This window comes from Lissotriton vulgaris, chromosome 12, assembly GCF_964263255.1.
Source record: "Lissotriton vulgaris chromosome 12, aLisVul1.2, whole genome shotgun sequence".
In the NCBI taxonomy this organism is placed as follows: Eukaryota; Metazoa; Chordata; class Amphibia; order Caudata; family Salamandridae; genus Lissotriton; species Lissotriton vulgaris.
Genome location: NC_141700.1, coordinates 722000806 through 722013579, shown reverse-complemented (window position 1 = coordinate 722013579; position 12774 = coordinate 722000806).

The following is a 12774-nucleotide window of genomic DNA, read 5'->3' as shown; positions in this document are numbered from 1 at the left end:
GTTCCCCAGTATGGTATCTTTAGGAGGGTGCCCTGGGGTCTTTTCCAGAAGTTGTCTGAAGGTCAGTACTTGTGACGCACTATAGGGTTTGCACACAGCAGGGGAGAGGGGACGTATGCTCCATGGGGTGGAGCTCCTTAGAGTAAGGCGGGTGCAGCATGGACCTGGGGTAGCCAGCTCTGACTTGCTCCTGGGTTTGTAAAGTTGATGTGATGTGCCAAGGGGGCTGCACCATGTGTAAGTGATATAGTACAGCACCGAATTTACCAGTTCGGTATAGGAACATCCTTAGCAACAGCAGCTGCGTATGTTTGCAGTATAACCTCTTTTGAGTCCGCCCAGGGTCGGAGCGGGCAAGGTCAGCAGCTTGGCAGCCGGAAACAGAGTAGAGAATAATCATATCCGGGATAGAGCAATGGGCACTCTTCAGTCAAGCAAACTGTGTCAACAAAACCCTGATACACTGTCTGGTATAAATGCAAGCTTGTGGGCTACACATAGATAGGCCTTGCTTCGTGCAGGGGGTGCGAGTGAGCCATTCCCAAGAGGGTGTGACTGGCCTTGACAGTGCTGAAATGGTGAGGATGGAGCATAATAGGGACATCTCCATAGCACAGTTTGCAGTGATGATTGAGTCAAGTCAAGTCAAGTCATGAAATTTGTATAGCGCACTACATACCCAGAGGGTTTCAAGGCGCTTAGGAAAGGGGGGAGGATTATTTGTCAAATATCCACGTTTTAAGCTGCTTTCTGAACGCTAGGTGATTCTGGGTGAGGCGAAGGTAAGCGGGGAGTGATCTCCATGTTTTGGCAGCCAGGTATGAAAAGGATCTGCCTCCCATGGTGGTCTTGTTGATGCGAGGTACAGTGGCGAAGGCTTGGCTGGAAGAGCGAAGTTGGCGGGCGGGGGTGTAGAAGGACAGCCGAGAGTTGAGGCAATCTGGTCCGATGTCGTAGAGTGATTTGTGTGCGTGGGTAAGCAGTCGGAAAGTGATCCTCTTATTGACGGGTAGCCAGTGGAGGTCTCTCAGGTGACCAGAGATGTGTTCGTTGCGTGGGATGTCTAATATGAGCCTGGCTGATGCGTTTTGGATTCGTTGGAGTTTCTTCTGGAGTTTAGCGGTGGTGCCTGCGTAGAGGGTGTTTCCGTAATCCAGTCGGCTCGTGACCAGAGCATGGGTGACTGTTTTCCTTGTTTCGGATGGGATCCAGCGAAATGTTTTTCTGAGCATGCGAAGAATGTTAAAGCAGGAGGAGGATACGGCGCTGACTTGTTTGTTCATTGAAAGTGAAGAATCTAGGATGACGCCTAGGTTCCGTGCGTGGTCTGTCGGGATGGGTGCTTTTCCGAGGGCTTCCGGCCACCAGGAGTCATCCCAAGCCGAGGGGGATGTGCCTAAGATGAGGACTTCTGTTTTGTCTGAGTTCAGTTTCAGGCGGCTTTGTTTCATCCATTCTGCGACTTCTTTCATTCCTTCGTGTAGGTTAGTTGGGTTAGTTGAGTTAGTTGAGAGGTGTGTTATTAGGCGTGTAGGTTAGTTGAGAGGTTCAGGGACATTACCTATACAGTTCACAGTCCTGTGGAGCGGCAGAACTGATAGAGTATTTTGGTTGCTGGACAGCACAGCTGTCCAGAGGGGGAAAGGACATGTCCTTGATCGAGCCGAGGGAGGTCTCTGATTAAACAGGCTATAGGTAACTAGGTCTATGGTGCGGCCACACCTAGTGCTGTGGTGGCATTACAAGACGATTCAATGGCTGTAAGGTACAGTAAGAGTACCCTCTACAGGAGCACAGTAAGGGTGCAAAAGCCGAAAATCCACAGGGAGGTCCTCTCGTTGGACCCTGGACCCTGGAGGAGCAACAGGGCTTTGAGGTTCAGGGGATTCACCTGCCCAGAGTTGCAATAATCCTATTGCTGCTAGAATATGGCCAAGCAGTGGCAGCCGCAGGCCGGAAGTGAAGGGTTCGGCGCTGGGAACTCCCGACATGCACTGGAATAGCTGAAGCGAAAAATTCCTCAAATTGGGCAAAGGGGTCTCATCACCTGATTTATTGGTAAGACACCTAGGAGGTGACGAGTTGGTTTCACCTGGGGCGCAGGGGTCTGCTGCACAGGGCGAGGAGCACTTTGGGCGAATTGAGCAACTTGCGGGGGACCTGTGAGATATGGTGTTCCGAATTTTCCCCGAAGGCTATCTTTGCAGGGCGCAAGGTCAGGGGAGGCTTGGAGGCCTCGTGGTTGGTCAGGCATGGGTTGCTACATGCAAAGTGCACAGGGTGCTTTGAAGAGGAAGGCATACACCTATCCAAAGTAGGGATGGACCTCTTCCTGCTAGATTTAGCGGAGGCATTGGTAGTGGCAGGTTGTAAGCGAAAGAGCAATAAAAATGCACAGGCTGCTTTGGCGAAGAGGGTACACACCTATCAGAAGTGGGGATGGCCCTCTTCCTGCTAGATGTAGCGGAAGCACTGGTAGCAGCAGGTTGTAAATAAGAGTGCTAGAAGGTGGGGGGCTCTGGGGTGGCGGCGGCAACACCCAGAGCCATGGCGGTGTTACAGGGTGATCCAACGCTGGAAGGTACAGAAGGGTACCCTCTATAGGAGCACATTAAGGGTGCGAGAGCCTATTATCCCCAGGGCGATCCTCGGTGGGATCCTGGAGGAGCAACAGTGCCCCGTTAGTCCTTCGGCGGTTGTGGACATGAGCAACCGGGGGTTGCCTGCAATGCTCCACCCCCCCATAGGGGGAAAGGGCGTGAGTAAGGGGTGGACTGGAGGTCCGCCAGGGGGAGGGGGGTTAGCTCTCCCCCAATACTGACAACGCCCCCCGCGGTAACACCACGGGGTGCATGGCTCATCGGGTGGGCAGGTTGTGAGGGGCCGCCTGACCCTGGATTGCCCGTAAGATAACCCAACATGTTGGCATGTTTATGCAAAATAAAGCTGCAACAACTTTCTCCAACAAAACATGGTGTGGTGTCTGTTATTATGGGGAAAAGGTTGTGAGCTGTTTGGGGTATGGGCCGATGTTGGCCCTATGCCAGGCTGCCCCGGGCCACCGCAGGGGGCCACCTAAGAGGGCAGCCACCCTTAGTGTCACATGATGGCACAGACTCACAGAGAGTGGTCTAGTGTACGGGACCCTGGCAGTCCCGAGTGATGTCACTTCTGGCAGAGGGAGGGGCCTTGGGCATATAGCCTGGGGTTGCGGGCTTGCCGCCCTCTTTGACCCCGACCTGCCTTGTGGTCGGACCCTCTCCCTCCTGGCCCCGGACGAGCTGTGCTGCCTGGACAATGATTTTCCCTCCCTACCGCTAACCCGGCTGTCGGGCAGCAGGGGGGGGATGAGTTACCTAATACTATGTTGCTTTGTGTTGCAGGCGGAGTTACAGGACGATCCAACACTGGAAGGTACAAAAGGGTACCCTCTACAGGAGCACAGTAAGGGTGCGAGAGCCAATTATCCCCAGGGAGATCCTCGGTGGGATCCTGGAGGAGCGACAGTGCCCCGCTAGTCCTTCGGTGGTTGTGAACCTGAGCAACCGGGGGTTGCCTGCAACGCTCTGCCCCTCATAGGGGGAGGGGGCGTGAGTAATGGGTGGACTGGAGGTCTGCCTGCCGGGGGGTTAGCACTCCCCCAATACTGACAACGCCCCCGCGGTAACACCATAGGGGGTGCATGGCTCATCAGGTGGGCAGGTTGTGAGGGGCGGCCTGACCCTGGATCGCCCGTAAGATAACCCAACATGTTGGCATAATGTTTATGCAAAATAAAGCTGCAACAACTTTCTCCAACAAAACATGGTGTGGTGTCTGTTATTATGAGGAAAAGGTTGTGAGCTGTTTGGGCTATGGGCCGATGTTGGCACTATGAATTTCAGAAGCAAGTCCGGGTAAGTGAATGAGTGTAACACAGGCAACTTCCTAAGGGGCCAGTTACGTACCATATAATGCAAGTCACCGACTGCTCCTGATTGCTACCTTCAACCCCGTGCCCACTCCCAACAAATAAGTTCAGTGCATGCTTGTCCAAGCTCGCAGCCGTCATACCAACCGGCATTTGTGGCCGGAGTGTCTGAACCTGACCCGCCAGCTCCGGACCCCTTCCCAGCCTGGGAAGGCGGGCAAGTGCCCCGATGGACTTACTACCTTAACATTTAAGGCCCCTGCCTCCGGTGCGGGGCCGACAATACGCCACTTCATGCCTGTATGTGTGGGAGGAGGGGAGGGCCACAACAGGAGCCCTCAAACTTCCGAGATGGAGGGGCGAGGCATTGATCATTCCCAGGGTCTGATTGGGTTCACAATTTGGCCCGGGCACTGACAAAAAAAGTGGCCCACATTCAAGGGGCGTGGCCCACAATTAAGGGGCGTGGCCCACATTCAAGGGGCGTGCCCTTTCATGAAACATCATTTGGTTACACACGTCAATGTCCTTGAATAATAAATGTAAATACATTAAGAATTTGGACAAGTATGGTAGTGCACTGTCCAGTGACCAGCTGAAAGAGGGCATCAAAGAGCAGAAATTGGATTATAAATTCAAATCTGTTCCAAACGGGGCCCAAAAATATGTTTGGCCCAGGACCCCCAAAATCCTTAAGTTGTTTGGCACAGACAAGGAATGAAAGTGAGAGGATACTGTTCTTGCACAGGACACAGGGCCAAGGTGACAATGGCGCCGTGCTGAGCAACTAAAAAAACAGCAAGGCACCTTTCTGTCACAAAATTATTCGAGCCCTCCAGGTAAGGAGCACCTAATAAGCAGCGAAGCCCCTGCTATTACTAACCTACTCAGCCCTCCCCAGACCTTCAGCTCAGGAGCACATGAATAGCAGTAAGGCCCCTGCAATTAGTGAATTAATCAGCCCTCCCCAGCCCTCCAGGCCTCAGGGCAATGTCCTGGCAGGGGAGCACAAAACACAGCTGCTAGGTCATTGATGGTAGCCAGGGGGAGGCTGAGGTGAAGATGATGCAAGTTGCAAAGATCACCTGGCCCCCACTGTGAGACCCATTCTTCCTCACCCACTTTGCCCTGAATGTGAAGGGCTGTGGGCGAGGTGTTAAAACTAACACTGTTTATGTGCTGCGTGGGCCCGGGGGGGGGGGGGGCCGAGGTGAAAATGGCTCAAAGGACTGCAACACCTGGCCCCCAGGGAGGCCGATTTTGTCAAACAATCACCCCATCCCCAGCCACCCTCAGCGTGATTGCTTTGCAGGGCAGGGGGTGACTGCGGCCTCACAGTGGAGTTGCATTCATTTCTCTGTCTCTGTCTCCGTGCCTTCTGTGGGCCGTTTTTTTTCCTCCCCTTTCCTAGTCCACAGAGAGCACGTGGACAGAGACCGAGAAATGAAAGCAGCTTCACTGTGCGGCTGGGAAAGGGGAGAAAAAAAACGGCCCACAGAGGGCACGGAGACACCGGCCCTTCGGCCCATGCCCGAATGCCCACATTGCCAATCCGCCCCTGATCATTCCCCCGCAGAAGGGGCAACATGAGTACTCAGGGCTCAGTACAGTACTCAGATGTCCACAGCAGCGGGTGCGTGAACCCAGCAACCCATCTGCCCACTGCAAGCCACCAATTGAGCCCGCGTATGGGGATTCACCAGCCTGGGGAGTCAGGTGCCTAAGGGGTGGAGGACGCAACGCGCCTGGGAGACGGTGACTCATGGCCTGTTCCCACGCCTCCGTACCTGAATCACCCCCCCAACCTACGTACCCCAAACAGGACAGGCCCTAAACATGTTTGGTGACCGCTCGCTGTGTGGTAAATTAAATTGCCTATACATTTTTCTATACATTAATATCAATAAGGATAGCTCATAAAAATGAGAGGCAGAGTCCGTGGTATCTGAGCCAAAAGGGCTTTATTCCAATGGCTCGAGCCAGGGGAGAATCGGGTTCCATCACCACTAAGGTTCAGGAAGGGATATCTAACGCTTTATTAACATCACACATTATATATAGTAAAATCACATAATTGCAATGAATACAGTAGGCGTAACACGCCAGGCGGAGCAAGTGAAAAGAGAGAGATAAGAACATATGGGCGTAAAAGAAGGCGTGTTAAGAGGCGTACACATAGGTGTGTCATAGGAGTGTCATAGGTGGGTGGATGCATAAAGGAGGTCTGCTGGGTCAGCAGAAACCTTTACCCGACATGCGCGCGCAACTGGTCATGATGTGAAATTGACGTGTAACTGGGGAGAGCTGGGGGGTTGCCTTTAGCGCTAGAAGAGGAGTCTGGAGTCTGGGATGTCAGAACGACCTGCACCTTTGGCATATCTGATATCTTGTGTTTGGAGGATGTATTGTCTGAAATAAAGGTCTCTCGAGCAGAAGTCGTTCATCACTAAATTCTAGTATGTGCATACATTTCTTCGTGCATTACGTGGGGCCATGGGCCTACTATGGCAACGGGTTCAGTAAATCACTTGCACGGAGACAGAAAGGCTAGGCCCTATGCTCTGCAGGCGGAAAGTGTTTACCTATTTCACTAGACTGGAATGTGTTTTTGTGGAGGCTGAGCAGATAACTGTAGGCAAAATACCGTCTTGGCAGGCAGGCCAGGCCGGGCACCTCTCGGCTGGGCAGGAAGTAAGGGAGAGGTCAGGGATGCAAACTGCAGCTTTCGGAGACAGAAGAGGCTTGGAGCCTGAATTCAGGGCCTGGCTCGGCTGGGCCACAAAAACGTGTGCTTCACGTTATTTAAACGTGTACCATGTAAATGCATTGGCAATGCAGGCCTTAGTGCAGAATTAACGTTTTATTCATGGAAGGTCTTATAACCAACATGTTAACGTTGGATGAAAATGCAGGGGCATTATTATGCCAGGCACGGGAAAGGAATTACATAGTATCATGGACATACATGGAGCATATGTACGTGGATAGGGTGCGAGTGGGGAACACATTGACCACACAAATTTTCTATTTCCTCATTCCCTCCTTGGCCCCTACTGCGCCCTTTAGGATATATCTATTTTCATGAGACCATCGATTTGTTCATATAGCATCATTTGCTCGTCTTTTCTCATTCGAGCACGGGAACGTGAACGTGGACGGGGGATGCAAGCGGTGGCACACAAGCCGCAAATCGCTGGGCCACATTGCAGGCAGAGACAGCAACTGAATACTATGAGCAGTACTATCCCTAGGAAGGATAACACTTTCCATCCCCAGGCTGATATCACACTCCAGAGCCAACCGGACCATGTCCAGGTGCCTGGATTCTGGTGTATCTGGTGAGCTATCTTATGGAGCCTTGTTATTGCTGCATATACTGACGGTGCGTTATTAGGAATAAACACACAACAACTGGAGCCGATCACTCTACAAGCTCCACCCCTATCGGCCAGGATGACGTCAAGAACAAGGCGGTTCTGAAGAACAACAAGTCTCATAGCAGACTGTTCCTCGGTCAGGTTACCTAAAGCAGAAGTAGTCTCATTCACTACTGCTTCCAAAGTTCTGGTTAATCTGCGTATTAATTTACTGTTTTGGACGGGACCTACGAAGAAAAAGAATCCTTTATTGAAATCTGTATATTGCTCCCACGTTGTCTCAGTCTGATCGACAATTGGGGACTCAATCTCCCTCTTATGTCTTACATGTACAAGCTGGGAATTCCGATGATAATCGGATGGGGCTAGAAAAACAGGTGGTAATAGGAACGCGATATAACACGTTCCACCCCAATCCAAGGGCAGACGTACATAAGCTGTCTGACCACAAATAAAATAGGAATGACGGGAAGCTTTGAAAGTGGACTTTCCTTTATCACTGAATTCGACCACAGTATTACAATCACTGTGTCCTAGATGCACTGAACCATTTTTCCTGACGCATAATTCACCTTTCACTGGTAAGACTGTAATAAACGGTGAACCTGTATTGGTCTCGGACTGGACGTTCAGAATCATGAGGTTGAGGGGAAAATTGCCTAATTCGTACACTTCATTTTCTAGATCGGTCCCTCTCCTTTGGGGTAGACCATCTTCGTCTGGGAAACATGCTTTATTCATAACTGTATTCAGGTCTCCCCATATCCAATCACCCTGGGAAACTGTATATTTACTGTCTAGTGATGACATTAGAGCAAACCATGCTCCGCACAAACCATTGTGTGTAAACGGATAGGGAAAGAGGGGCAGAGCTCCCTTAAATTTCTGATAAGGTGGGAGTCGGCCACATACCCAGCAGTTTGTTACATTGCTGGTCTGGTGAGTATGGTGTAACATACGAATGAAAGTGTTGTTGCGCAGTGCTAGTCGATAGGATAGTTCGTGAGGTGGCTGGTCACTGAATGTGTGCTCTACGGTGTCATTGAAAGAAGAATGTACATGTGAACCAAGAGGAGGAAAGAAAACATGTAGTATTAAGCTTATACATATAATCGAAACACTTAAAAAAAACATAATGATTAGGGATATAATGCATCTACTGCGTAAGTTTTTGCAGTATTTGTCTTTCATTACTTTCTGTCTATCTCTCTCACTATTTGGGTCTACAGTCTCATACATGTCAGGAACCTGTCTAACCGCTTCACCCGAGGGGGACTTAAACAATTAAACGCTGTCTGACTTACTAGACCGTAATTTCGACCTGTATTCCTGTTGCGGAGTCTTTTCTAGCAAGGGGAGTTTAGTGTCAGTATCAGGACAGTTCTTAGAAAATGTCTCCGGGCAAAGTCCATGGAATCTTTTCACGTGGCTGGAATGGAGCCAGCCTTTCCTTCCCTCGACTTTAACTGCGGTCCTCGTGGTCATCAACACCAACTTCGGCTCCCGCCACCTGGGCTCCAGAGGGCTTGAACGGTCAAAGTTGCGTATACAAACAAGGTCACCCGGAACAATTTCATGCGGTTTCACCTGGGTGTTGTCCGGGAAGGCAGCTGCGACCTGTGAACGACAAGAAAGTAGTGCAGACATCAAGGAAGCCAGGTAATCTGTCAGCATATTACTATCAACATCGGTGATCTTGCGCGGCATAGGCGTACCCCACATATTCGGTGGTCTGCCAAAGACCACTTCGTACGGGGATAGTACGGTTCTGGAGTGAGCTACCATACGCATGTAAAAGAGGGCAACCGGCAAGGCTACCATCCAATCTACACCTTTTTCTGCACAGACCTTCGCTAACCGTGTTTTGAGAGTCTGGTTGTGTCTCTCAACGAGACCAGCTGCCTCTGGGTGTCGTACGCAATGGAATTTCCACTGGTATCCTAACAGGAGTGATACCTGTTTCATCAGTTCAGACGAGAATGGCTGTCCGTTATCTGAGTACGCGACACGGGGCAAGCCGTATCGCGGGAAGAATTCACGAACCAACTGCTTGGCAGTGGTCACAGCAGTGTAATCCGGGACTGGGTACGCTTCTGTCCATCTAGAAAGGGCACATACAACTACGAGGACATACTTGAATCCTCGACATCTGTCCATCTGAATATAATCCATCTGGAGGACTTCGAAAGGGTGGTCAGGAGGATGAAATCCACCTTGCTCCACGGGAATGCCTTTGCCTGGATTGAACTGACAACAGATCATGCAGGTACGCACTTTCTGTTTTGCTGCTGCACGTAAATGCTTGTTGAACCAGATGTTCTGGATACTGTCTAACATGGCTTTTTCTCCTAAGTGTGCTGGACTATGTGCTGTATTTATGATAGCTTGAACCATGGAGTCGGGTAGAAACCATGTAGCTTTGCCCTTCGTCATCCATCCCTGATCTGTCTGGACCCCTCCTTGTTCAGTCCATTTCTTGATTTCGTCTGGAGTGGCATGTGTCTGTATGTCGAGTACATCTTGTGAGGGATCCCTGACTGTCATACAGTTTGTCAGTAATGGTGCTTCTGTCTTTGTCGTGTCAGTTGGAATGCCTGTTGGAGTCTGGGCTGTAAGTTTAGCTGTTCGATCTGCCAGGTCATTACCCTGGGAAATAGTGTCAGTGACTTTCGTATGTGCTTTGCACTTCATGATTGCTATGGCTGTAGGCAAGTGTATTGCTTCTAACAGAGCTTGAATGAGGGGACCATGCTGAATTTTGGCTCCGTGGGAGGTCAGAAAACCTCTCTCTTGCCAGAGGACACCGAAGTCGTGAACGACTCCGAATGCGTACTGTGAATCTGTGTATATGTTTACTTTCAGGTTCTTGGCTCGTACACAGGCTTGGGTTAGAGCAATGAGCTCTGCTGCTTGGGCAGACAGGGTGTCAATTCGATGTGTTTCTATGACTTCAGTATCAGTGGTCACGGCATATGCGGCCACTAACTCTCCTTTGCTTGTTCTCATGCATGAACCATCCACATAAAGTGTCAGGTCTGGGTCGGGTAATGCAATGTCTGTCAAGTCTTGTCTTGGTTTTGTTACAGTGTTAATTACTTCCACACAGTCATGTGGTGCAGGGTCTGTTGTGTTTGAAGGTAAAAGTGTAGCAGGGTTTAATGTATTGCAACGTCTGATCTCAATGTGTGGCTGAAACAGTGTCAATTCATATCCTGTCAGTCTTGCTATGGTCAAGTGCTGTGTCTGTGTCCGGTTCAGGAGAACTTCCACTGAGTGTGGAACTTGTACTGTCAGGGGATGTCCTAACACTATAGAATCGCTTTGTCTGATTGCTAGAGCTGTTGCTGCAACTGATTTTAGGCACGCAGGCAGAGCCTGGGCCACTGGATCCAATGTACTAGAAAAGTAAGCACAAGGCTTGTGTTTGTCTGCCTGATCTTGAGTGAGAACCGATAATGCTGTGCCATCGCGTTCAGTGACAAAAAGTGTAAAAGGTTTACTGTAACATGGTATCGCTAAAACAGGTGCTTGACATAGAGCTTTCTTCAGTTCATCAAAAGCAAGTGTATGTTCCTGAGTCCATGGGAGGACAGTCGAAGTCGCTGCCTCCTATGTTGTCAACTGTATGAGTGGTTTGGCTAGATATGCATACTGGGGAATCCATTGTCTGCAGTAAGAAGTGAGGCCAATGAAAGCCCGTACTTCCTTTTGTGTCTTGGGCTGTGGGAGATGTGCAATTAACTGAATGCGGTCAGGTGTCAACTGTCTACCCCTCTTGGACAGCAAGTGTCCAAGGTATACCACTTGCTGGGCACAGAATTGCAGCTTAGAAGGGGACACTTTGTGCCCCTTTTCCGCCAGGAAGTATAAGACTGTCAGTGATGCACGTTCGCAGTCTCGTTCTGTCCGTGCTGTGATCAATAGATCATCAACGTATTGGAGCAGTGCAGTGTCATTAGGCATGTGAATACTGTCAAGTTGTCGTTTCAATGCTTGGCTGTAAATACTAGGGCTTTCTGTGAATCCTTGAGGAGCTCTCGCAAATTTGAAGCTTCGGCCATTTAAACAGAATCCGAAGAGGTACTGGCTTTCCGGATGTATTGGGACACTAAAGAAGGCGTTCTTGAGATCAATTACAGTAAAGAACGCTGCTTCGGAATCAATAGCAGTCAATAGTGAAGAAATGTCTGGGACCACTGGGTACTGCGGTATTATGCATTTGTTTAATTCCCGGAGGTCAATCACTAGTCTGTAGACCGGTGGTGCACTCGGGTCAGTTCGCTTAAGAATCGGAATGATAGGAGAATTACATACATTGGAGTCAGTTTCTTTAACCACTCCTTGTGCAATGAGCTCGTCAACAATTTTCAGTAAGGCTACTAAAGCATCAGGTGGTAATTTGTATTGTCGGATTCGTGGCAGTACAACTCCTTGCTTGAGTGTGACACGGTATGGTGTAATGTGCATGTAGTTAAGAAAGAGGTTTTTGCCTGCGCACTCCCTTTTTATCTAATGCAAGTATTCAATTGTTCAAAAAATTGTTTGCACATAAGTGCGTTTGGTAAACTAGTGGAGTTTTCCACCAGCGGTTGATTGTTATTTTGGGCTGGCTGCCTTTCAACCAAACAGCACACATAAGTGCGTTTGGTAAACTAGTGGAGTTTTCCACCAGCGGTTGATTGTTATTTTGGGCTGGCTGCCTTTCAACCAAACAGCACACATAAGTGCGTTTGGTAAACTAGTGGAGTTTTCCACCAGCGGTTGATTGTTATTTTGGGCTGGCTGCCTTTCAACCAAACAGCACACATAAGTGCGTTTGGTAAACTAGTGGAGTTTTCCACCAGCGGTTGATTGTTATTTTGGGCTGGCTGCCTTTCAACCAAACAGCACACATAAGTGCGTTTGGTAAACTAGTGGAGTTTTCCACCAGCGGTTGATTGTAATGTGCATGTAACCTACATCAGTTGGACCTTGCGCCCATAAATGCTGTGGTACATTCTGAAGTCTGGGGTCAAAATCTCTCAATACATAGTGTCCTTTAAGATCACGTAAAAACAATCTCACTCCTTCCGGAGAACAACAAATCACTGCTCCTAGTTCTTTCAAAGTTTTTATACCAAGCAGATTTTCAGGACATGATTTCGTAAGCAACAAGTCTGTAGTTCGAGACAATGGACCAACTCCTAGGGGAACTGGTTTCGACACTTCGTTAACACTAGGCTTTCCTGAAAATCCCAGGGAAATATTCTGTGAGCCTGAGAGGGGTGCCCCTGGAACCTCGTCATGACTGATGGTAGTTCTGCTCGCCCCCGTGTCAATCAAAAATGTTCTGTCTTTTCCCAATACACGACTATGTACATAGGGACCCTCTTGATCTACAGGAACCTCAATAAGGGGCAAGACAACCTCCCTCTCTAGGCTGTTTCATGAGTACTGTTGATAGTCTGGGTAGTCTGACTGTGCATACTGGTACATTTGTTGCGTGAC